This window comes from Porites lutea, chromosome 2, assembly GCF_958299795.1.
Source record: "Porites lutea chromosome 2, jaPorLute2.1, whole genome shotgun sequence".
Lineage (NCBI taxonomy): Eukaryota > Metazoa > Cnidaria > Anthozoa > Scleractinia > Poritidae > Porites > Porites lutea.
In genome coordinates this window covers 31,254,174-31,276,629 of record NC_133202.1, presented here as the reverse complement: position 1 = coordinate 31,276,629, position 22,456 = coordinate 31,254,174, and the positions used below count along the sequence as shown (strand labels likewise).

At 39.5% G+C, this 22,456-nt stretch overlaps 1 long non-coding RNA gene and 1 pseudogene across 1 annotated transcript; one reads left to right on the top strand and one right to left on the bottom strand.

Moving 5' to 3' along the window:
• Positions 1-904: 904 nt before the first annotated feature.
• LOC140926049 (glucose-6-phosphate isomerase-like) lies at positions 905-20,542 on the bottom strand (annotated as a pseudogene).
• LOC140926833 (uncharacterized) lies at positions 11,191-13,988 on the top strand. The gene is made up of 2 exons (XR_012164487.1): positions 11,191-11,420; positions 13,450-13,988. It is a non-coding gene; the product is annotated as an uncharacterized lncRNA (long non-coding RNA).
• Positions 20,543-22,456: the final 1,914 nt, after the last annotated feature.

Sequence of the window (22,456 nt, the reverse complement as noted above, 5' to 3'; positions counted from 1 at the left end):
AAGAGCTGCTCAGGCGTGTTGTGACGTTAAGAAGGACATAAAACACCGTAAAACCAGCCGTGCTCGAACCAATCTGCCGCCTTTCCTGGAAATTTTAGTGGAATAAGTTCCTAAGTATTCAAGCAAAAATTTATAACCATCGAATATTACTTGCAGTAACGCTTTATTTATTATTTTTATTACTTTTTTTTCTACGTCGTTTAAATAAAGCATTTTGCTTAACAGGGCTTTAAATAATACAGATGTTCTACATCACCTTCGATTTGCCTGTCCATTATAGTGTAAACAAGCTTCTGGAATTTTGAGAGGCTTCCGCTGAGAAATAAACTCAGCAAACCAATTCTAATAGCACATTTCTTCTACAGCAATTCATTAGCAGCATGTTTATGCTCTTAGTAATTTTTAAACTCTACTATCATTTAACTCTGACGTATCTTGCCTTGCCATGCAAGAAATTGTATTTAATCAATTATGGCACAATTACGAAAAATCATAAAATAATTTTACAGGTCTACTTTGTTAATGTGTTAATGGAATTAAAAACCTAAGGCCCTGTTCGCAATAGGACGAAAAATGGAGTTTGGCGTTTGCAAAAAATTTTGTAATCACCTTTTTCCCTTTTTGCAACCGTGTTCGCATCGAGACAAGCAAAATTTTTCGTAAAACTAGAAACGCCATATTCGCGGAAAAAGATGACCCGACGAAGGCTATCTGTCAAGGAACAAAGAATTTTTTCTCAGTAAAATAAATAGGATCTATTCAGCTGGCAAGTGTCCCGGGCACCCATTTCTTAATTTTCTGGATCCACCCCCGCTAATCGTCCTTCGATCGACTCATCCCTGAGGCATCAAGGGAAAAAAATGAGCGAGCCAAGAGGCGAAGTCTTAAAAGTAATGTCTTGTACTCACTCCCACTGGTCAAAAGAGTTGATGTCCCAAATAACACCTTGGCAGAATATCTTGTGCTCGTACATAGCTTCAAAATAAACGGTATAGTTAGCAACACGTGATTATATTAGTCTTAAAGAAACATACTCTTTTCAATTATACAGCCTTATGAAGTGACAAAGGACAGAAATTCGTTTCAAGTACTAACAGATATTAAAAAGACGTCTTCGATTTGGGGCGAGACAACTGGGGCTAATAATTTTATTGGGTCTGATTAGTGTTGGATTTATAGTAATTTAGCAAACATTTTTCTATTTGTTCCGCTTGTTGTCGTTAATCTGTTGAACCTTCCTATTTCGCTTTATTTTGCTTGTTTATTGTATTTATTTATTCATTTTACTGTTTCGCCTTCTTTTTATTTGCCGCCCTGTTATTGTAAAGTTTATTGTAATGTTATGTTAAAGGATGTTTAATAAATACATTATTAATTTTAAAAAAAACTGGGTCTTAAAGAAAACATTAATGACTTAGATACATGAAAAAAAAACATACATTTGAACTGCGGATGAAGAGATGAACGAGTAGTTATCAGCCTAAAAGCTAGTTTCTATGTCGTTAGATTCCGCCCTGGCCCGCAAAGTTTTAAGAAAAAACGTCATTAACTTGAATAAAACGATACGGAGAGAAATGTTACGTACATGTGTTAATCTGGAGAGACCGTGTCTGAGTTGTTGTTTTTTTTCAGAGTGACTGAATTTGACTATATAACGCCCGTTTCAAATGTAAAAATGATTTGAGTAGTGGTCGGGAGTGTTATCATTGCCAGGAAATAAAGTGCTTCATTGTGTAATTTTTGGATGCTGTTGACAAACAAAAGACAGGCATGTTGTTCTACTATTAAATTCGTCACTTTAGAAACTAGAAGGAAACTGCGCCAAGTTAACTTTCGCAAAGACTTCTGGCACTTTTACTGGGGACAGGGGAAAAATTGGCCAATAGCAGACCGGCGCGTCCCCAGTAACGATCATAGACGTCTTTACAAAAGATATCTCGTCCCACTTTCCCTCTCGTTTCTAAAGTGGTGAATCAGAAGGTGATAAATGTTGTACGGGAAACCGCCCACCTACCTCTCCCCTAACTCAACATTTTAACCTAAGTGAGAAGTAAGTGTAAATGTTGACTTAGGGGAGGGGTAGGTGGGCAGTTCCCAGAAAACTAAAAATGATCCCGTTTTGGCTCGAGCAAACGTAGCGTTTTGCTAGCATTTAAGTCGTCATTTAATGGCCTTGGGATCGACCTTAGGTTGATTCTTTTTTGGTTCTAAATTGCCAAGCAGAGGGATGAGTGAATTCTTTCTCCCTAGCGCGGTTTTCCAAAAACGTATGAATGTATATTTACAAATAAATAAATACCAGCAACTAACCAATTAGGGCACCCAAGATGAAGGGAGTCAACTTGGAAAACAAAATGGAATTCGTTGGTTTGTTTCCTTCGAAAACCTACGATGAAAAATGATACATTAACATCTAAAGTGTATAAATGAGTAACAACTCAAGAGTTTCTACTGTGTTGGATGACTCTGAGGTTCAAGTCAATCAATTAAATTAACTAGTAATAAGTCAGTTATCCTTTTGCTGTACAAATGCCTTTAACACAGAAAACAAATCTGTTGCTGAGTTCCTGAAGTACCAAAAATCTAACAGAAATGTTCATTTAAATCTTAATTTTTAGAATTCTAATAACAACAACAATAATAATAATAATAACTTATTGCTCATTTGGTGCAAATTAATATGATTCAAATGTGTCTTACATATATATCTGACCATATACAAGCAAAATTATATAATAACATAGTTCTAAATTTATCAAAAGCCTAAAAACTGATAACGAGAGACAAAAAATTGCATTTAAAGAATTGTTATGGAATAAAAATTTAAACGTAATACTAAATCTAAGACAATACTACATGAGTAATTATGCTAACAGAGGCTCTAGGTGTTACAAGCAAATGCTTTTTTGAATAAGTACGTAGGGACCCCAGGTAGGTGAAGTAACCTTCGGTGGGTCACCCCGCCTATCATGTAAACGTGATCAAATTAAAATGAGAGATTATATGGACTGGCAGGTTACCCCACCTACCTGGGGTCCCACACCTCCATGTAAACAGGCCCTTAAATGCTCCTTTGAAAAGAGCAAAGCTTCTAATTATTCTTATTTCAGAGAGTAATGTATTCCTTAATCTAGGGGCACTGGAACGACGTCGAGCGTGCTTACAAATGAAGTTTTACGCAGATGGTTATACCTTATGTGGTAGAATTTTTTCCAGGGTTTCTCCCGTCTTTCCACTCTTCTCCAACTCTGCTCGGGCCTCTTCTGTCGTCTTTCCTTTCATTAGAGCTTCAGGCTGGGCCAAGAAATTGGCTAAAAGAATCTAAGGGTATCAATAACAACACATTATTCACACAAAAATTATAAAAAGCTGGCAAGCAGTGCAATGTGCCAAAAAAGGTAATAAAATCCTAGAATTTGGTATAAGCCGAAATTCAATACAAATAAAAGAACCGGAGCCCTCACTAGGATCGCGCTTTATAGAGAACAACGTTAGAAAAAGCGGACGCAATGCCCGCGCACACAAAACGATAAGCTGCTACAGCTGCTGCTACTTAAAGTTATGTGAATAGTGTGCACTTTACTTAAAAGAACTTGCAAAGTAATGCAGGCAAGTATCGTAACTTTGTATGTCCAAACTACAACCGATCGAGGCATCAGAGCAGCATAATTTAAAACACAATTGTAATCTATGAAGCAGACAGCTCGTTCCTCCAACATTTCTCTGAATTCAACAAATCTGTTTAAACTGGCAAAAACATTACGGTATGATGCAATCCACCAGAAATTGGATTCTGGGTCTCGACCGGCGCTAAGAAGTCTCCTGGGATCAGTTTGGTGCCTGAACAGAAATCAACGCAGCATAGGTATATTAAGTATTTTACCATAACTGAGCGATTTCTCGCGCGCTGATTTGTCGAGAGCTATGTTCAATAAGAGCACAGACCACAAAAATAACGTGATAGTGGCACAATTTGTTTTTTGTTTGTTTCTTTTTTTCTCTCTCGCGCGCAACGGAAATGGACGTCAAAATTGTCAATGTTATTGTAAACAATAAATCGACAACAATTTTCCAAGATCTGTTCTGTTATCGACCGTAGAAATGACGTCAAAATGTTCAAACTGTACAGTGAAACCACTCGCCTGCAGCTCGTGGTTCCGCCTGAGTTTTGAACATTTTGACGACATTTCTATGGTCGATAAGAGTACAGTCCATGGAAAATTGTTGTCGATTTGTAAATTACAACATAAGCGCCTCGTTTACAGGCTCCTTGCTTCCTAAAATGCAATTGGCGAACAGTCTGGAACTTGGAAATGAGTACCGAGGATAGGAGTTGCGAGAGGCCACTAGAAAAATTTATTTTAAACAGGGATAAATAAAAGAGTACACATTTTCAGCTAATGGCCATTTGTGTATAAAACCACTAATACTAATAATGAGATAATCTCACGTTTGCAAATTTAATGCTCCAGAATAACAAGCCTCGCAAACAGTACGTGGCATATTGCATGATAGTTTAGTCGAGAAGATGTGCCTAAATTCCTATGGCATTTTTTTTTTTACACGTAACTTACTATTCAGTCTTTAAAAGCCCAAAACTAGAGCTTGAGAACATACCCTGATTTATAAGCTGGTAAAATGCGTGTTGTCCATTAGTTCCAGGTTCTCCCCACACAATAGGACCAGTGGAGTAATCAACACGTTCGCCGCTACGAGTTACCGATTTACCGTTTGACTCCATATCACCCTTGTAGAAAAAGAGAAACAACGATAATTACTTCCTTTGCTTATTGTCATGTTTAGAAAAAGCCCAAATTTGGTTTTTAATATTAGGCCAATAATGAACCAGGTGGCCGCTTCTCGAAAGTCCAGGTAACCGGGCCAGAAATCAAATATTCAACTCAAAACCTAACGAAACACAACTTACTTGCTGAAAATAGGCGGCAAAGCGGTGCATGTACTGGAATAAGAAGAGAAAACCGTTAAAGAACACAACCTAGCCCGGTTTTGCTTAGATAAGACTAACCAACATCAACCAACATAACTTAATTGTAGACTAAATTTTGGGGCAAATTTTCACAAGTCTGAGCTACCCGCAAAAAAAGGCACAACATTATCTTTTTCCAACTAACCTTTCCGATAGGCTACTTTTAGCATACTAAAATCATTCAACTTGATAACAAGATCTATTTTTAAACATTAAAAATAAATAAACCGTATTATTGATTTTCTGTCTCGCTGTCAAATTGAGGTACAGTATGTCTAGGTAGGCTATCTGAAAAGGCTATACGCTTTAAAGAGGGATGCAAATATACACACAGATATACAGATTTCGGTGGGTGTCATCCACTTCGACGCCCAGCATCGCTGGATAACACCTTCTTTACTTTACGTAATTCTTCACATCATATACAGCCTTTTCCAAAAAAAAAGGTTAAATAACTGCAGTACTGAATTACCACAACAAACAACAACTCAACATGGCCAAAAAAATCATCATCATCATTGTGACGCAATGGGGAAAAATTGGGCTTTTGGTATGAGAAGAAGTTTATAAACTTCTCATTCACGCACTTAATTTAGAAGTCAAGTTATTATCACTTCGTTGGGTATTGTGGCGCATTTTGCGAGCTAAAATGGAGAACTTAGCGGGCTTCGCAGTTAGCTTCGCTTTGAAAAAAGAGGCTTGAAGAGAAAAAGAGCAAAAAAGAGAATTGTTAAATTCCTAGACTTTCCCTCAACTAAACAGGGGCTGCCATTGGTTGATTCCTGGTCACGTGGCCTTGTCTTTATTCACCTGCACCCAGAGCGTGGTAAAATTTTGAACCCTTAAGGAGATTGGACATCTTATTATACTTACAGAAAATACCAAGAGTTTGCTGTGAAGTTTAGTGACCAGGGCTAAGAAACAAAGTGAATGATGTTTCATATTGGAGTTTAGTAATTGTTCCCTTGAAGTTGCAACGAAGACAAAAGGAAGAAACGGCTCACCTGGTCATACTGGAAGAACCCATGTGTCTGAGCACCAAAAAAAATTGTAATACCAGACCTTAAGCATCGCTAAGATGACAGGCACCTGTTTGAAGAAATTTTATAAATTTTACTATATCAGCAATAACAATGTACGGTATATAATTTCGTTTTGCCAAAATCTCGTCAGTGCGAGTTTTGGTTCTCCCGAATTTTCGACAGTGCAAAATGCCGCTCTGCCTAAGTTTCTTTGAAACGAATTTTCGCTTGTTTAAAAGCGAAATTTTGCAGAGATTTTCGTGAGATTTCGTTTCATTAGTGCAAAATTGGCGGGCGTTTCAGAAAAATTTCGCGGCGAGCTTTCAACGACCCTTCGGCAGCGAGAACAAAGGAAAAATTTGGCGAACTTCGCACTTATTACTTTTGCGCAGTACTGTACCTACTAAGCTTAATAGCGGCAGGACAGACCCTTAACACGAACAAAAATATTGTGATTTGAAAGGGTGAGAGTGTCAGTGGATCAAAAACGCTTTCAGCCAAGAGGGACTGGGGCTTCGGAACATAATACAACAGCAGCTATTTAACAAGGGTACGTATATAAAAGATTTGAACCCAGGAGTCATTTCGTAAGCAGGTGAAATATGCTGATCTGGCTGAATGAAATCCTAAATAGGAATGCTAATGACAGTCAATGACGTTTGAAAAACCTATGCGTCAGTCACTTTCAGAGTCGAGTACTAAGTGTAATATTCGTCTTTAATGGTATCAGACACTGGTCATTAAACCTATTTGCCAACCAAGACGTCATGTTGTTGATCGTCTGTCAGTTATGCCTTTAAGTTAAGTTACTGACCCAGAACTTTCTAAGGCTATGTCGACATGAAAAATGCTCCGGCCTTGTATGAACAAGAACTGAAACAAGTCGTTCACAGACTTTTGAGGTTCGTACTGGAGCGGTTGGCAATAAGGGCTTGGTGCATAAATCCTCAACATCACTCCTGAGTATTAACTTCCGTGTGCGTGGGTTCTTACTCTTTCGCTACTGTTCAAATGCCCCAGTCCGTAATGCCACAAAGAAAGGCACAGAAATCTATCCAATATGTGACAATCCACTTCAAAGATCGGCGAGGCGCAGATTCACAACATTAGAGAGTTTTAGATCGGAGTTTACCGCCAACCTCTGACCAAGGTTTACGATTACCCGTTTGCAGTTCGACGTTCAAACATAACTCGATTTAGATTGGCGGTGGATTAAAGAAGTGGATTCTGGTTTATTTGTCCATTTAGAAATAGAAGAAATAGCAATCAGTGAAAATAAAAGAAATTTACGATAACACTGGGTTATCTAGCAGCAAAGATCTGTAAATTCTCACATTAGTTCTTCTTGCAAATTTACAGCCGCCATTTAGAATCAGCAGCCATGAATGGCACTTCAAGATCCAATAGGATTTATCAAACTTAGCATTTCGCCCGAATTTGTGCCTCTGTTAATGGATAAAGACTTGCTCCACAAGATTTTTGTATCATTACGTAGGATAAAACAAGAATTATACGCCAAAACTTTCGGATAAATGACCTACGTTAAAACCTACCTCCCCACGTTGAAAACGTTCGTCGTAAACCTCAAACGTGACGCGAAAGACTTGTCACGTGACCTCCAGCGGTTAGAGGTCGCCGTAAACTCGGATCTAAAACTCTCTATTACTGAAAACGCACCGAAATCACCGTTCTTGTGTGTGTGTGCGTGTGTAAAAAAAAGTCTTTTTGGGTATGGTTTTAACGCCGGCGCAAGAGCTATCCGGTGTACTGTAGATATTGGCCTAAACACGAGTGGTGCGTTTTGACTGGCTTCTGTCATTGTAATATCCGTCGCTATATTGTTGGTCAAATAGTCCAGTTTCGAATTCGCCGTGGCTTTAAATAAAAGCGCCGAAGACTTAGGGTCTGTTTACACGGAGGTAGGGTACCCCAGACGGGTGAGGTAACCCGCTTAGGTGGGGTAACCCGGCTGTCCATACAATCTCTTACGTTAATGTGATCACGTTTACATGTTAGGTGGGGTAACCCGCCTCATGTTACCTCACCTACCTGGGGTGCCCCACATTCATGTAAACAGGCCCTTAATTGTACAGGGTTAGCCTCGACCTAAAGCAAAATATTCACAAATACCAGCGAGAAAGTGCCTGAATTTGAGTTTAAAACAATAGGCACAGTTGTACAAAGGTCTTTTTCGGACTGGAATTTGTCGATATACCTTAGATCGAGGCTAACCCTACTCTTCAGTGCTTCCATTCAGCGGCCGCGACGAATTCGAAACTAGACTATTGTCGGTTTTGTTTAGTCAGTCTATTGTTGTTAATAAATTTCTTTGAGTTTGTCAATGATTCGCCCGTATAATGCCAATGACTGTTGGCTTCAAGACAGAGGCGTTTGTTCTAAACGGAGTCCCGTTCCTTGGTAGTTGTCAATAAGTAAGACTTTCTGCTTAAAACCCAGCTACAAAACTGAATGGCAGCTCCTAAAATTATGAGATCGTGGCAGAATTAGCCCGATAATTTTTTGAACACATTCTATTTTTAAAGTTCTAAGGACATCTTTTTTGCCACCCAGTAATTTAGCAATTTTTACGGCTGATATTTAGACAAATATTGCTTGCAAATAACTTAAAACTGCGCGGATTGGATCGCCAAAAGTCTCACCCCGGCAAACGTCCCCTCCTTCTCAACTACGCTTTCTCCGAGCGTAATTGACAATTTATCCAGTTATCCAGTTTTCTCCTTCACCACTTCCTCCTGAATGCTAGAAACAACATACATTCATACAGGTGCATGCAAACTAAGAAATACCCTCCCCACTTTAGAAACTTACACACAATTAATTGAAAATTAATTGAAAAACAGTTAGATTTCGATAGTAATAACTTAGACTCCTTTAAGGACATCGGTGTTTTACCCGTGTTTATTCCGAACAAATGCGCATGTCGTGATACAAAAAGCACATTTCGACCACTGAATTATTCCCATAAAATTGTCAAAAAGTCGATGATGCAAAAGGTAATGAATGATTTTAGGATCAGTAAAAGGTTAACAACAAACCGAATTTTACGGCGAAGAGAGGTATTTAACAACTCATAACTATCAGCAAAAAAGCCCGCATATTTTAAAGCACTTCTCCCCTGTCTCATGCACCTTCATGATCTTTTGCCTCGTGTGGAATATTCTTGGTTCAGAATAAACTGGGGGCCTGTTTACGTGGAAGTGGGAGACCCCAGATAGGTGAGGTAACATGCGGCGGGTCACCCCACCTATCATGTACATGCAAACGTGATCAAATTAAAATGAGAGATTATATGGACCTACCTGGGGTTCTCCACCGCTATTTAAGCAGGCCCTAAGGGCCTGTTTACATGGCGGTGGGGGACCCCAGATAGATGAGGTAACCTGCCGCAGGTCACCCCACCTATCATGTAAACGTGATCAAATTAAAATGAGAGATTATGTGGACAGGCGGGTTACCTCACCTACCTGGGGTCCCCCAACTCCATGTAAACAGGCCCTAACATTGGTTTTGCAACAGTTCAGTGAATTTCGACGTAAATTTCTCGTGCGTAGGCAAGCCGTTCATAACAATACCATGTCATTACAATACTATGCATTTTAAATGCTAATGGCATTAAGCGTGTAACACGCTGGTAGCATATTCATAATTAAACGATTTTGCATTAAAAAGAAGAATCGCGTAAGGTTAAATTCTCATTAATTAATTAATTTTCTTTATGAGCATTTTTTCGCCAAATAGTCACGCTTTAATTCGGGAGAAAAGTTTCACAATATGAAACAAGTGTCATTAGTACGTCACAATCCTATTTTTGGCTTAATAGGTCGAAGAACATAATGTAATAAGGAAATGAAATAATCATGAACATGATAACATCAACAAATTGTTCGCATTTGTTTTGGTTCACTCTAACCAAAACTCTGCGAAGTCAAAAAAATAAATTCACTGTCAACAACATTCCTATTCAGAACTACACCCACCCGGACGATCAATAAGCCATTTTTTTTTTTTTTCTTCTAATGCTAAAGTAATTCTGGGTGGGAATTTTTTAAAATGTAATGTTGGCGGCCCCTTCAACATATGCATGACGTGATAGGTAACAATATATACAACATATGTTCCCTTGGTAGCAAAAACGTGGGCGCAAAACCCAAATATCATGACTCCAATATTTGACACACTCGCTGTTTAAAGAATATCATTTGTTCCAATATTAGTTTCCGTTCAATTGAAAACTCAACAAATTCAAAACTTAACAAACTGGAGTTAATAAGCAACACTATCAGAAGTAAGAAGTTGCTCTGAAGAATCATCTTCTAAATCTTGGATTGGGTATGTTTCTAGTTCACTAATTTCCCAACCGTTCTTATTTCACTTGGGCTAAACGATAAACACGAGCCCTTGAATTAAGCTTCAATAATGCCACACTCGATCTCTAATGTTATCTGTTAACTTGTAGTATATACTGAGTCCCTAGCAATTTTTTTACCCATCGGGAAAATTTAATTCGCGCGTTCTTAACATATTTTTATCATGTCACCGGCAGCGGTACGAGAGGCCATGGGTTCGATTCCCGTTGAAGCCCCGTTATTTTTTCGGGCTTAATTTGTAATTGCTTTAATAGCGAAAAACTCTTTCTTCGTTATGTGGGATTAATTTGCAATCGCTTAAATTGCGATTTCCACTCCGTTAGTCATATCTTCGTTTAGCACGTTTCTTGTCCGACAATTTCTCCTGTTGGATCTCATTAAGCGTATGCACGGTTTGTATTCTCCTTGATGCTCTAGAATTGTCCCATTGAAGAAAACCTCATTTTTACCTATGGACAGTGTTATTATACTGAATGAGTATATTTATAGCATAGTTTTTGTGTAAAACATTCTGAACTAACAGTATCTAAAATGCCTTTATTGCGACTTAGTTTGCGGCGTTCAGTGATGCTATCCAATGGTATTCTGATTATTTGAACCTCTTTAAAAGAAATTTGCTTGATTTAGAATACAGGAAGAAAACTGAACCAGTTTTTGAATAATCAGGAGGGTGTGAAACTTGAGGGTGGAAAAAAAAAATGGGATTTTGCGGTTCGCATTACTACAAAGGTTAGGCTCAAAGCTAATCTTTCTAAATTTTGCAGTCTCTTAGTTTTTTTTTTTTTCAGCTGATGTTTTTCTCCTGTTATTTTTAAGCGGTTTTCTCCCTGTCTGGTTGACATCGGCATGAGACTCTCAGCCTTATGCGCCGTGCTTAGTCTTTTGGTAGTATTGTTCTTGATCTCAGAAGTGACCTCATGCTACGTAAAAGTAAATGGTTGCTCTATACCAGGAAAACTTCCGTTCTTCTACAAGAGGACATTTAGAAATGCTTGCAACAAACACGATGTCTGCTACTACTGTGTAAGACTTGCTTCATTTTCTTACTAAAAAAAGGATAGCTTAGGGACACGTCCAAACGAATCTGGATGAGCTGAAACCGCATACTTGATATTTGCGTCAACACGGTGTGGACTATCCGGTTTGGATTCACAGGTCCACACGAATACGCTACTGCAATTTGTACATTTGCTTATTACTGACTAGTAGCCTAAAAAATTTTTCACCTGCCCTGGCGAAGACGTTTCGTTTTCTTATTTTTGCTCTGAGTTTTGGAATTTTCTCTACTAAATGCTAGCTGGTAGGTTTGCGCAAATCGAGCCCGCAATGTGATTTCACGGCATTTTTTAACACGAAAGTTTTCATTTAAGACTGGATCCGAGTTTATGAGGTAACAGACTCCAAATGGCCGCTTTCAGTCGTCCACACGAATTCACCAAACCCGTCGGATCCAGAAAAATCCACTCCGGAAAGCGGTTTCAAAAATATGCGGTTCACTGGTTTCGTATGGACAGATGGCCGATTCGTGTAAAAAAGTATGCGGTTTTAAATGTATCTGGATTCGTATGGATGCGGCCTAACTAGAGATATTATCATTTTCATGTTTCATACGCCAATCCAGAGCAAAAGATAAATCAATACCCGCATTATGTCATACAACATACGCAAATGAATAAATTAATAGTGGAATGAATCTAATATATGTTGCCACCAAAACACAGCTATATCGTAAATATCTTTGAGTTGCCAAGTAGAGAATTGGAGCTAAAATGATTAACTCTTCAATATTTGGTGATTTTTACTTGTATAATTCATCATTGAAGTGCGTTTTTATCGGTCGATACCGATGTCAGCTGAGAACATACACACGACTAAGTTCATACAAAAAAAATCTATTTTGTTGTTATTTTTTCCTTCTTGTCTTGTACGCATCGACCCATGTTAGGGAATCCGAATTCCTGGAATTTTCGCACACAGAAACCGGAACGTTTTTATCCATCGCGCTGTTAAAATCTGGAACAGCCTGCCGGACAACATTGTTGCCTTATAAATGACACGGGAATTCAATCTTTTAAGAGCCGGTTGCACAAGTTTCTCCAGCAATGTTGACTGGAAATGGAACCTGCTGACTGCTTAGTTCTAAACTTTTTTCATTTTTCTCTTTTTCTGTTGTGTAAGCTGCTGCGAACCACTGATTGGTCCATGAGGCATCAAACGAAGTAAATTTTTTCTCTATGTTTTAAATACACTGTAAATACTTGTACTTCGCCTTTTGGGCTATTGTTCGCTCTAGCGTGTTATATATATCTCTCTGATTTCGTTAAAACGTGGCCACTGGATTTTCGCCTGGCACCGGGCTCAGCTCGGCTCCAGGCCAGCCCGGTGCCCAAAAATATAGGGGGCTTGACGCCTTGGTCGGTACAGCTGGATAGCCCAGGGACTGCCCTAACAGTGGATCGGTGGATCAGGCCTTGGGGTCAAAACTAGTGGGGTAGGGAGGGGGCTGTTTTGAAATAACCCCTTCAGTAAGCAACAGTGTTCAGTGCAGGCTTTGACTGGCGAGTACTTTGGTCTTAATTTGCACTAGCCAGCTGAATCAGGACTCTGCTGAGAATGATTATCATGATAATTGCAGAGCTCAGTGGGAGGTGCAGACAGTCACCCATTGTGTTGGGTGGGGAGGGTCAAAGTCTTGGTACCAAGGACGCACTTAGCATAGGACATTTAGACACTCACTGAAGCCATGTTTTCATAAATCCAGTCAGATATATATATAGAAAATCATAGAATCGGAAGGTTCTGTCAATTGAAAAGAAAGAAAGAATCTACATTGTAACATGCATTTTAACGAGGCATTTGTTCGACAACCGTTTGACATTATCTGTACAAAGGACGGTAATTTTAGCTTGTGAATGAAGGAGTCGCATACTTCATCCTACTGGGTTAAAGGATCAGTTCTTATAATCGAACTGATCCTTTGAGTGCCTACACATTAAAAATAATGTAGAAGAACAAAACTTAGTTTGAAGTTCTTACCGTTTTTTTAATTCAGGGTCGACATTATAAATGGACGCGATTCCAATGCGACAAAGCATTTCAGCGCGACATGAAAGAGGTGTGTAGCAACAAGTACCGCAAAGGATGGTTGCGCAGGACAAGGCGCAAGACATGTAAGACGTTTGCCGACGTCTACTACCGGGCAGTTAGAATTGGTGGGGCTTTTTACTTTAAAAACCCGACACCATCATGGTGCCTACCTAGCTGCGCAAAGGATCGTGGTAATCCAACCAAAAGTCTTTCGCGCAGGGGTTAATACCATACAAGAACGACAAACAAGAATATTGTTAACAGTAAAGGAAGGTTCGTTAACTGAAAATCATAAAATGCACTTTGTAATACGGTCCCATGTTAGAAATAAGCATGTTAAAACTAAATAAAGCCTCCAAAGCATTTCCCGGGGGAGAGTGAAGCATATATAGATTGTAATAATAGAGTTTCCGATCAAGTACATGTACATGTAGTTAGTTGTTTAAGGCATTAAAGGACCTGTACCATGACCCCGAATTTCATTAAACTTCCAACAGTAGGAAACGGCCAACAAATTGAGTGAACCATAAAAATAACTGCTCAACACATTAAAACAAGGTATTAATAACACAGTAAATAAAAAGAAGGCACGGATGGATAAACGTGAAGAAGATTACAATGGATTGAAATCGTGGGTTTTTGACAACTTGTCAGCCTCACAGTTTCCCAAAGTTCATTTTTGTTGTTTGTAACGTTTGATGTAACGCTTGGGAGACATATTTGTTTGACAAAGTGCTTTGATTTTTGACGTTTACGAATTCATTTCTTAGCTTTCACTAAATCACTCCACGGCGCAAAAAAAAATGAAGAAGACAGCCATGACACTCGTTCAGCAGAGGCTTACAATTGTCTCCAGAACAACACGCGACTAGAAGAATACACAACGTCTAAAACCACCCGTGCGGATTCACCGTGACATTTTCTTGCACCACTTATGACGTCATCAGTTTAATGGTCAATGGCAACTTTAACATTCAACCTGTAAACTTGACCCGAAAACCCCGATGAAAATCCTCTTACACTATCCACCTAGAATTCATTCTGTGTAATCCTACGATCCTATAAATGTTCCCAATAACTCTTTCCATCAAAATAAAGCTTAGCCTAATAAATTGTAATAATAATAACAATAACAATAATAAGTTTTGGTCCTTTATAATCTGGGGTCAATTTAATAAAACTTTTACAGGTCTAGCTATTATTTCCAGACTTAAAAACAATGGCTATACTTGTAAATAATACTTGCAAAAGTTTTACAAAATTGACCCCAGATATTGACCAGAATACGGCTTGACTAGCTTCAAAAGGCGTTTTTCGGCAAAATTCCCAGGAGCGACCGGGTTGAAACTCTAGAGAAGGAAGATCGTTCGGTTCTTTTCTTTGAACCTTCATTACAGCTACACTACACGTAACAAGACACAAGAGAGAAGATATACTCACGTTTTTCTCTAAAGGAGCTGAACAGAAGTGATTGTCCCACAATGAAAACTATATTTTAAAAATGAGTTGCTGGAGGACCTCAAAGCAAACTACAGTCGACTCTCTCTTAACGGACACCTCTATAAGACAGACACCTCCCTAAAACGGACACCTAGAGTTGGTCTCTGCCTTTCTTTACTCCCTTTATTTGACTCTCTATAAGACGGACATCTCTCTAGGCCATTTCCGAGTTCTGAAATCTCTCGCTTTCAAAACGAGGTTAAGTACAAAACCTTTCTTGTAAATACGAGCTTTATTTACATGAGAATAAATACATAATAATTTTCATATCAATACCTTCGCACTTAGCCTTGCTTGGAGCAACTCGGAAATGGCTTATTGGAAATAGTAAACGTCATTCCCCTAGCTACCTGCTGGAAAAACCTTTACGATTATTCAGCGGTCATTCTAATCGGTTTCTTTGGAACAAATAGTAAGTTTCCCTCTTTTTTATGCACTGTTAACAGCTGTAATTTACTGATCACTTGGTTGCTAAAATCGCTAGGTATGGCAGAAACTTCTGACTAATGAATATACAAAAATCTTCTCACCGATGTACACAGCAATTGACATTCCAATGGCAGACCACAGAGAGTAACGCCCACCTACCCACTGAAAACAAAAGGAATCAAAGGTTGTTTACGATTTACATATGCAAACCAGTCGGTTCACAGTTAGGGCAGATGGTAAGCAAAATTCGGGACTGGTCAATTTCGTCCCGGACAGCGTTTACCATTTGCAAAAATCAGTTTCATTTACCAAAAAGTCCGCGAAGGCGTGAAACTGGTATCCAAGGTAGCTTTGAAGAAATGGAACCCGAATTTTCCTTTGAAACATTCCGTCCGAAAAAAAAAAAAAACAGGATTACCTTATCAGATGTTCCGTTGCTCCCGGAAATTTTCCACCGGAACGACCCAAAAAGTCGTGTTCCATTTACTTTCCAACAGGATTTTCCGGATACTTTTTGTACAAGGTAAACAGCCAACCTTTTAGAAAGGTTTCGATAAACAGATAATCACTTGGAAACCTAAGACAAAGAAGGAGAACCTCTTTCCCCTAGCCTTGCGTTTTTGGACGGAAATGTCGTGCTAAATTTTCGCGCAAACCCAAATCACGGGAAACTTGTCACTCTATGCCATCCAGCAAAGGCGAATATTCAACTCTAAAGTGTTTTCGCACGAACAGTCGGCTTTTTGAAATCCAAATCACTTCCATCACATCTTGCATCATGTACACCGTTGAATAAAACAGCATTACATTGAATCGAACAGTAATGTATCCGACAACATTAAAGATGAAAAAGGGAGCTTTTACCCGAGCATTTTAAGAACGTAGAAAGCAACTCAACGGCAAAAGGCAAACGTGTAAAATGGCGGAAATAACACGTGGTCATGTGTTGGTTGCCGCTTGATTTAAATAGAAGTGCTTTATCAGTCTTTGTATTGCCTGAATTACTTACATCCCAAAAAGCAAACATGTTTTCCTTGAGAAGTCCAAACTCTGTGACCTTCTCCTGTGAATGAAATGACAAAATAGCGTTCAAATAAATGCGTTAATTGTATTGTGTGCACAGTGAACTGACAAAAAAACTTCTTTCATAACGTCTCAATGGGTAATTCTTTTTATTGAAGAAAAACTTTCCCATCACTGCCAAAAACGTGACCTAACCTTTACTAAAAGCGGTATTTAGTGGTTAGTGCTAACTATATGGGATTAAAAAAGATTTCCTACGAAAGGGCCTGACTAGGGAGCCACTTATAAAATAAACATGCGTTCTTTCCAACTCTATCGCGATTGTTTCAAGCACGTTAAATCTGTCGCTGATTGTAGGTGGATTCTCCTGAACTAAGGGCCGCATCCACAGTTTTAGTCGAGTGTGTTTACATTCACTTATGGATCTTTCAAACCACACCCGAATGAGCAAGGTTGAGTAAACAGGCCGTACAAAGCAAGCAAAGGAACTATATAGAGTTCACCTAAACTTCCCATGAAGACCTTGTTCCCTTACCCTCATGGACTTCCTTCAATCTAATCCTACCGAGCTCAAAGTTTTTGCGAAAAACTGTTTCCACCGAAGTGAAGCCTAGTAAATGCCAGCGAAAGAGAAAGAAAACAGAGCTATGGGTGCAAAACAAAAGAGGAGGAGAGGATCACGAACGTCTGCCCTCAAGGACTAGATAGCAAGGTAGTGTGCAACTTCTAAACGTTTTGGCAATTTTGGTCCTTTTTTAACGAGAGAGCCACCATAAAACGGCTCTACTAGCTTCAAAAGCATTATTTTTTGCAACATTTCCAGGAGAAATAGGTATAACTCCGGAATGACACGACGCTGTCGAACAATCCTTCTCTAAGGGTTACGCCTTAACGTCTGTGGCTGTGGAGAGGTTTTCGTACCTTGGTGTTCCCAAAGGCTAGACCAGTTGGGTCCTTGGTCCTCGTGCTGGGTTCAACAGTGCTGGGCAAATTTTGAGTGAAAGACAAGACGAATTGCATCGCCTGCCCCTCCAGGTTGGGGGTTGGGTGATGGGTTTATGTAAATCAGACACAATTGGCTTCTGCGCAACAGAGCGCAAAGAGACAAGATGAGGTGAGGAGAGTTGTTGTGAGGTCGAAAAAGCGTAGGATAGCCCTTGGTAATGTGTTAATCTATGTTAAAAAAGTTGAACCATAACATGTGCATACCTTGTTTGTGGAAAGAGTAATGAAGTGCTTGACAACAGCTGATTTCTGTCAAAGGAAGGATATGATCCTTCAGAATGTAAAAGCCAAATTAGGAACAATGATTTCTAACACAAAGAACACATTGACTGCTGCCCGGAAATAAGAAAAGAAACTCTTTAAAATATATGGGAGCTTCTTTTTTATTAACACTTTAAAATTTCAAAGGACACTTTTGATTATACGGATTCTGGATGCTATAGATTTTTTTTTCTGTTGTCTCTCCCAATTCTTGATTCTTCCGTCTCAGAAGCTGTATCAAACCGTGTGCACGGTTTATTTCATCCTAGATATCTGGAGCCAGGGTATTTTGATTAGTGTTACCTTAAATAAAACTGACTCTAACTTAGCACGCCTTCGTCCGTTCATAAAACTGATTTCATCTCGTTTAGAAGTGATTCATTGGTGAAGAGGTATTGAATTATAATTTGGTCGCAAATGGAATAATCCTCATGCAAATGTCTCTATTTTACAATTATTGAGTTGAAAGTTTCTTGTTCTCTTATTAACAGCGGCTTTTTATACAATCCACAAAAACGATGTTCGAGATCTGTTTGCATTTACCATTCCCTACCTGGTACGAACAGAATACAATCATTAAATCTTTAAAAGAGGTGAAACGACTTTTTGATAATAATGTTTTTGGTCTGCTGTGCAAGTAGAAATTTGAGCATTTTTATGATTGGTTTTTCGAGCGCAACGGCAACACGCAACTGAAATGAAGTAATTTACATCCTTTAGTTTATTCAAAAGCCACTACCTTGCAGTCTTTGCATTTGTAATAGTTTCTATTGTGGTAAATATCTGCAAAAGAAGTTGGAACACACAGTTAACTAGGAAAAAAGAACCGTGAAACCCGTTGTTATTCGATTTTAATAGAGACAAAACAAAGCGGAACGCATGTCAAGTCATAAAAGTAAACTATAGGAAACCAAACCAAATCATGCACCCGAAAACAAAAAGTTAAGACTGGCTTTTCGCGCTACATAGAGGGCAGGATAGATAGGACAGAAGTTAATGTGAATGATCAAAAGTGAGAAGAGACGATAATAAGAATGTCAGTGACTAAATCCCCGTGCAAACAGACACAAAATTGTTGGCCAACAACTCCCAACATTGTTGGGAGATGCAAAAGGACGCAACATTGTTGGCCAACAACTCCCAACAATACAACTCCCAACATTATTGGGAGTTGCACGTGGAACAAGCAACAGGGTGTGCAGACAGACGCAACATGTAGCATCCAACAATGCTGGGACTGGTGGATAACAATTTTGCCACCGTTTGCACGGGGCTTAACAGCAATTTGAACTATTCATGCACATCAAATCGACAATACCTTTGAGGCGACAATGAACAAGGTTGTTTCTGGATCGAGTGTTGCAACAGTCTTAGCCAGATGAGTTCCGTCAATATTAGACACAAAATGAACGTGCAGATCTTTTTTGCCGTAAGGCTTCAACGCCTCAGTCACCATGAGAGGTCCCTGAAAGGAGATTATGAACATACACGTCTTGCCATGTGAAAGGCGCTGAAGTATCCACGTAGCCACTCAGCCGCCTAGCCGGGTAACTACCGCGTAGGCACGTAGACAGTCACGCGGCTACATAGCTAGGTAGCCACATAGCCATGCAGCCACGTAGCCGCGTAGCACCTATCAGCCAAAAATGTAACACACACCAGTGTAACCACTTAGCCTTGTAACCCCGTTGACACGTAGCCCCGTAACCACGTAGCCAGGTAGCCACGTACACCTTAGCAACATACGGTAGCCACCTAGCCATGGAGCCACGTAACTGCGTATCTTAAACGCGGCAACCTTTCAGTAGGCAAAAACAAGCCTTAGCATCCCCTGGATAGCCCCATAATTTGATACAACTGACCTAGACCTAGCCTCACGCCCTACCGCGAAGTGATCAATTGATAAGCTTACCAAATTAGATCATCCAATGCCAATGTTAACAAAAATACGAGTAATCACTGCAGAATCTAGTTAACTCAAAGTCCCAACATTATGTGCTTTCTATTACCTCCAGTTGCGGCCCCACCCCTCCCTATATTTTTAGACCAAACTGAGGCCCCGAAGGGCTGAAAAAATTTTTTGGAGACAGGGCCCCCCCTTATCGCAGGGACTGGATGACCGCCTCGCTGATCTCTATAAAGTGGTGTGTCACATATCCGACAGGTGTTTACACTATACTGGATAGCTTTGGCGCTGGAACGAAAACTAAACTGGATGGGGATTCTTTGCCAAGCTACGCCACGCCAATCTCTATAAAGTGGTGCGTCACATATCGGATAGGTGTTCACACTATACTGGAAAGCTTTTTGTGTCTGTAAATGTGAATATAGCCTAAAAAATGCAATTCTGCACCGGTGGAGTGGTAAGTAACTATAATAAGCACTGCGCCACCGGACAACAAACTCTTTTTTTTTTTTGGAAGGAGCTATTGGGATTCACGGGAAACAAAATATATAACTGTTTCCCTTAGGGCTAGACTAAGGGGAGAAGGAACTAAAGTAGATGAAGTCCCTCATTTTCCTCAGTCGAAGGATAGTAGGGAGCACCCAATACACAAGTGTGTGATAATCGCAGCGCCCGAGGAGAGGCAAGACACAAAGAAAGGAGATAAAATTCAAGTTCATGCGCATGAAATCATGTTCTACTATCAAACGTTTTTTTCTTCTTCAAATATGTTCTTTATTAGACTGTTCTTAGCAAATACCTGAGGAAAAAATCGGGGGTCACCGTGCCTGTTTCCTCACAAACTGCTGTGAAAGGTGAACGTGATATTGAGATGGCAGTCGGATGGATAATTTGCGCAGCGGGGACTGGGGCGAGATACAAAAATAACGGCCATTGTGTTCGAAGTATGCACTCGAGATCAAGCTTGTTTTCTGTTGTTTTTATGTATTTGATATCGCCAAAACAGAAATTAAACTTGAAAAGAGTACATTAAATACCAAGGAATGAGGTAAGTCAAGATTTGATGATATTTTTGAGTTATGAATTTTTATTCTGCCGGGACTATTTTGTAGCGCACGCGTTCCGTTTAATTCCAGTGAGCTAGGGTTCAACTGTTTTGCTTTTGCACAATAATGCTTGACAAAGAAACATGAAGAAAAGACTATTGATTCCTATTCTTCGTATGTTCGCTTGTTTGCTTTCTATACACAGCAAAATGTGGATTGAGCAGCAAACTTCGTATTTACATCAAACACTGGTCTCCCTCGCGTGGTTCTGGTGCTACGGTGGGTCAAGTCATTTGTTCCAGAAATATTCGTCTCTCCACTCTCGGAGTTTGAACAACATATGTACAGTAGCGATCTCAGGCCGGATACTAGCTCGCTAATGCAGTTGGAGAGCCGTAGAGCTGTCCCTGTGACAGGCTTCACAACCCCCATAATCCAAAGCTTCAGCTAGAACATTTTAATAATTCCACAACTCGAAGGCCGCGAAGTGAAAAACCACTGCAGACTTCGGGATCACACACATTTCTTCCATTTTCTTGTTTTTCGTTAGCAAACCAGGAAGCTGTCAGCCGATCTACGGCATTATTATTGCGAATAAAAGTATAAGACGAAAGTATATTTCAGGCCTTAAATTTTCAAAGGCGTGATAGATTGACTCAAAGTATTCTTAAGCAGCATCAGAATACTGCTTAATATCGATGCTAGGAAAGTTTGGTGTATTTTCGTTCTTTCGATCTTAAGAACTAACCCGTTTTCTCACCACCTGTATAAGCGCAACTTCATTCAAAATTTGGGCTTTTAGCCCTTTTTTGTATGTCTCTGAAACGAATAGAACGAATTTTTTTAAAATCTCTTCACATAATCTTCATAATGAATATGTCTGAAACTTTCATTAAGATTGATTCACCGCAACACCTTGAAATTTCAAGACAAACCTATCCTCCGAACCGATCAAAAATCCGCGCAACAACATTGCGGACAATACATACATCCATGACTGGTACATTACAGTGTGAGTATTGTCAAAGCTTTACATCCAGAAGAGGCGATAAATTCAAACTAAAATGTACTAGTCATGGAGGTATGTATAGTGCGCATTATTTTGGAAAAATTAGCATAACGTAAAAACAGTCAAATGACAGCAATAAAACTGGGATGGGATTCGCACTCTCGCGGGATTTATTTTATTTCGGTTTTTTCGTAGCTGCAGCTGAGTTCCGGTTAGGTTTCGGTCGATGTTAGATAGGATTTCGTGACGTCTTGACACTAAATAACATCGACCGAGACCAGCGTTCCCTGGGAAGACCATAAGCCGCGTCGTTCAATGCAATACAGCTGAATCTATTACAGATTTAACATTTGTTTAGTGATATAAACTGGAAACTACAGTATTGAGCGTTTTATAACTCAAACTAACTCCAATATAACATCTTTGCTATGATCGATCAAGTGAGCGGAAGTTGACGGGATCATTTCAGTCATTTTGTAAGTCGCCGCTGACATATCGATGACTCATCTGGTTTAGGTCGATGTTATCTGGTGCTTTCCTAGATATTGACCGCACTCTAGAAATACCATAACATACCATAATGCTCTTTGTTTGTCACCCCAAATTTTTACATAAGCATTGTTTCCAGTTTCCCTTTGGGGCCATTTTGACTCCCAAGAGAAACTGAAGACAATGCCTATGCAAAACTTTGGGGCGACAAACAAAAAGCATTATGGTATATAGGTTATGGTATTTTCTGGAGTGGTCAGTTCTGTCGACGACTCTTTCATTGTCTCTATATAATAGGCGTGTA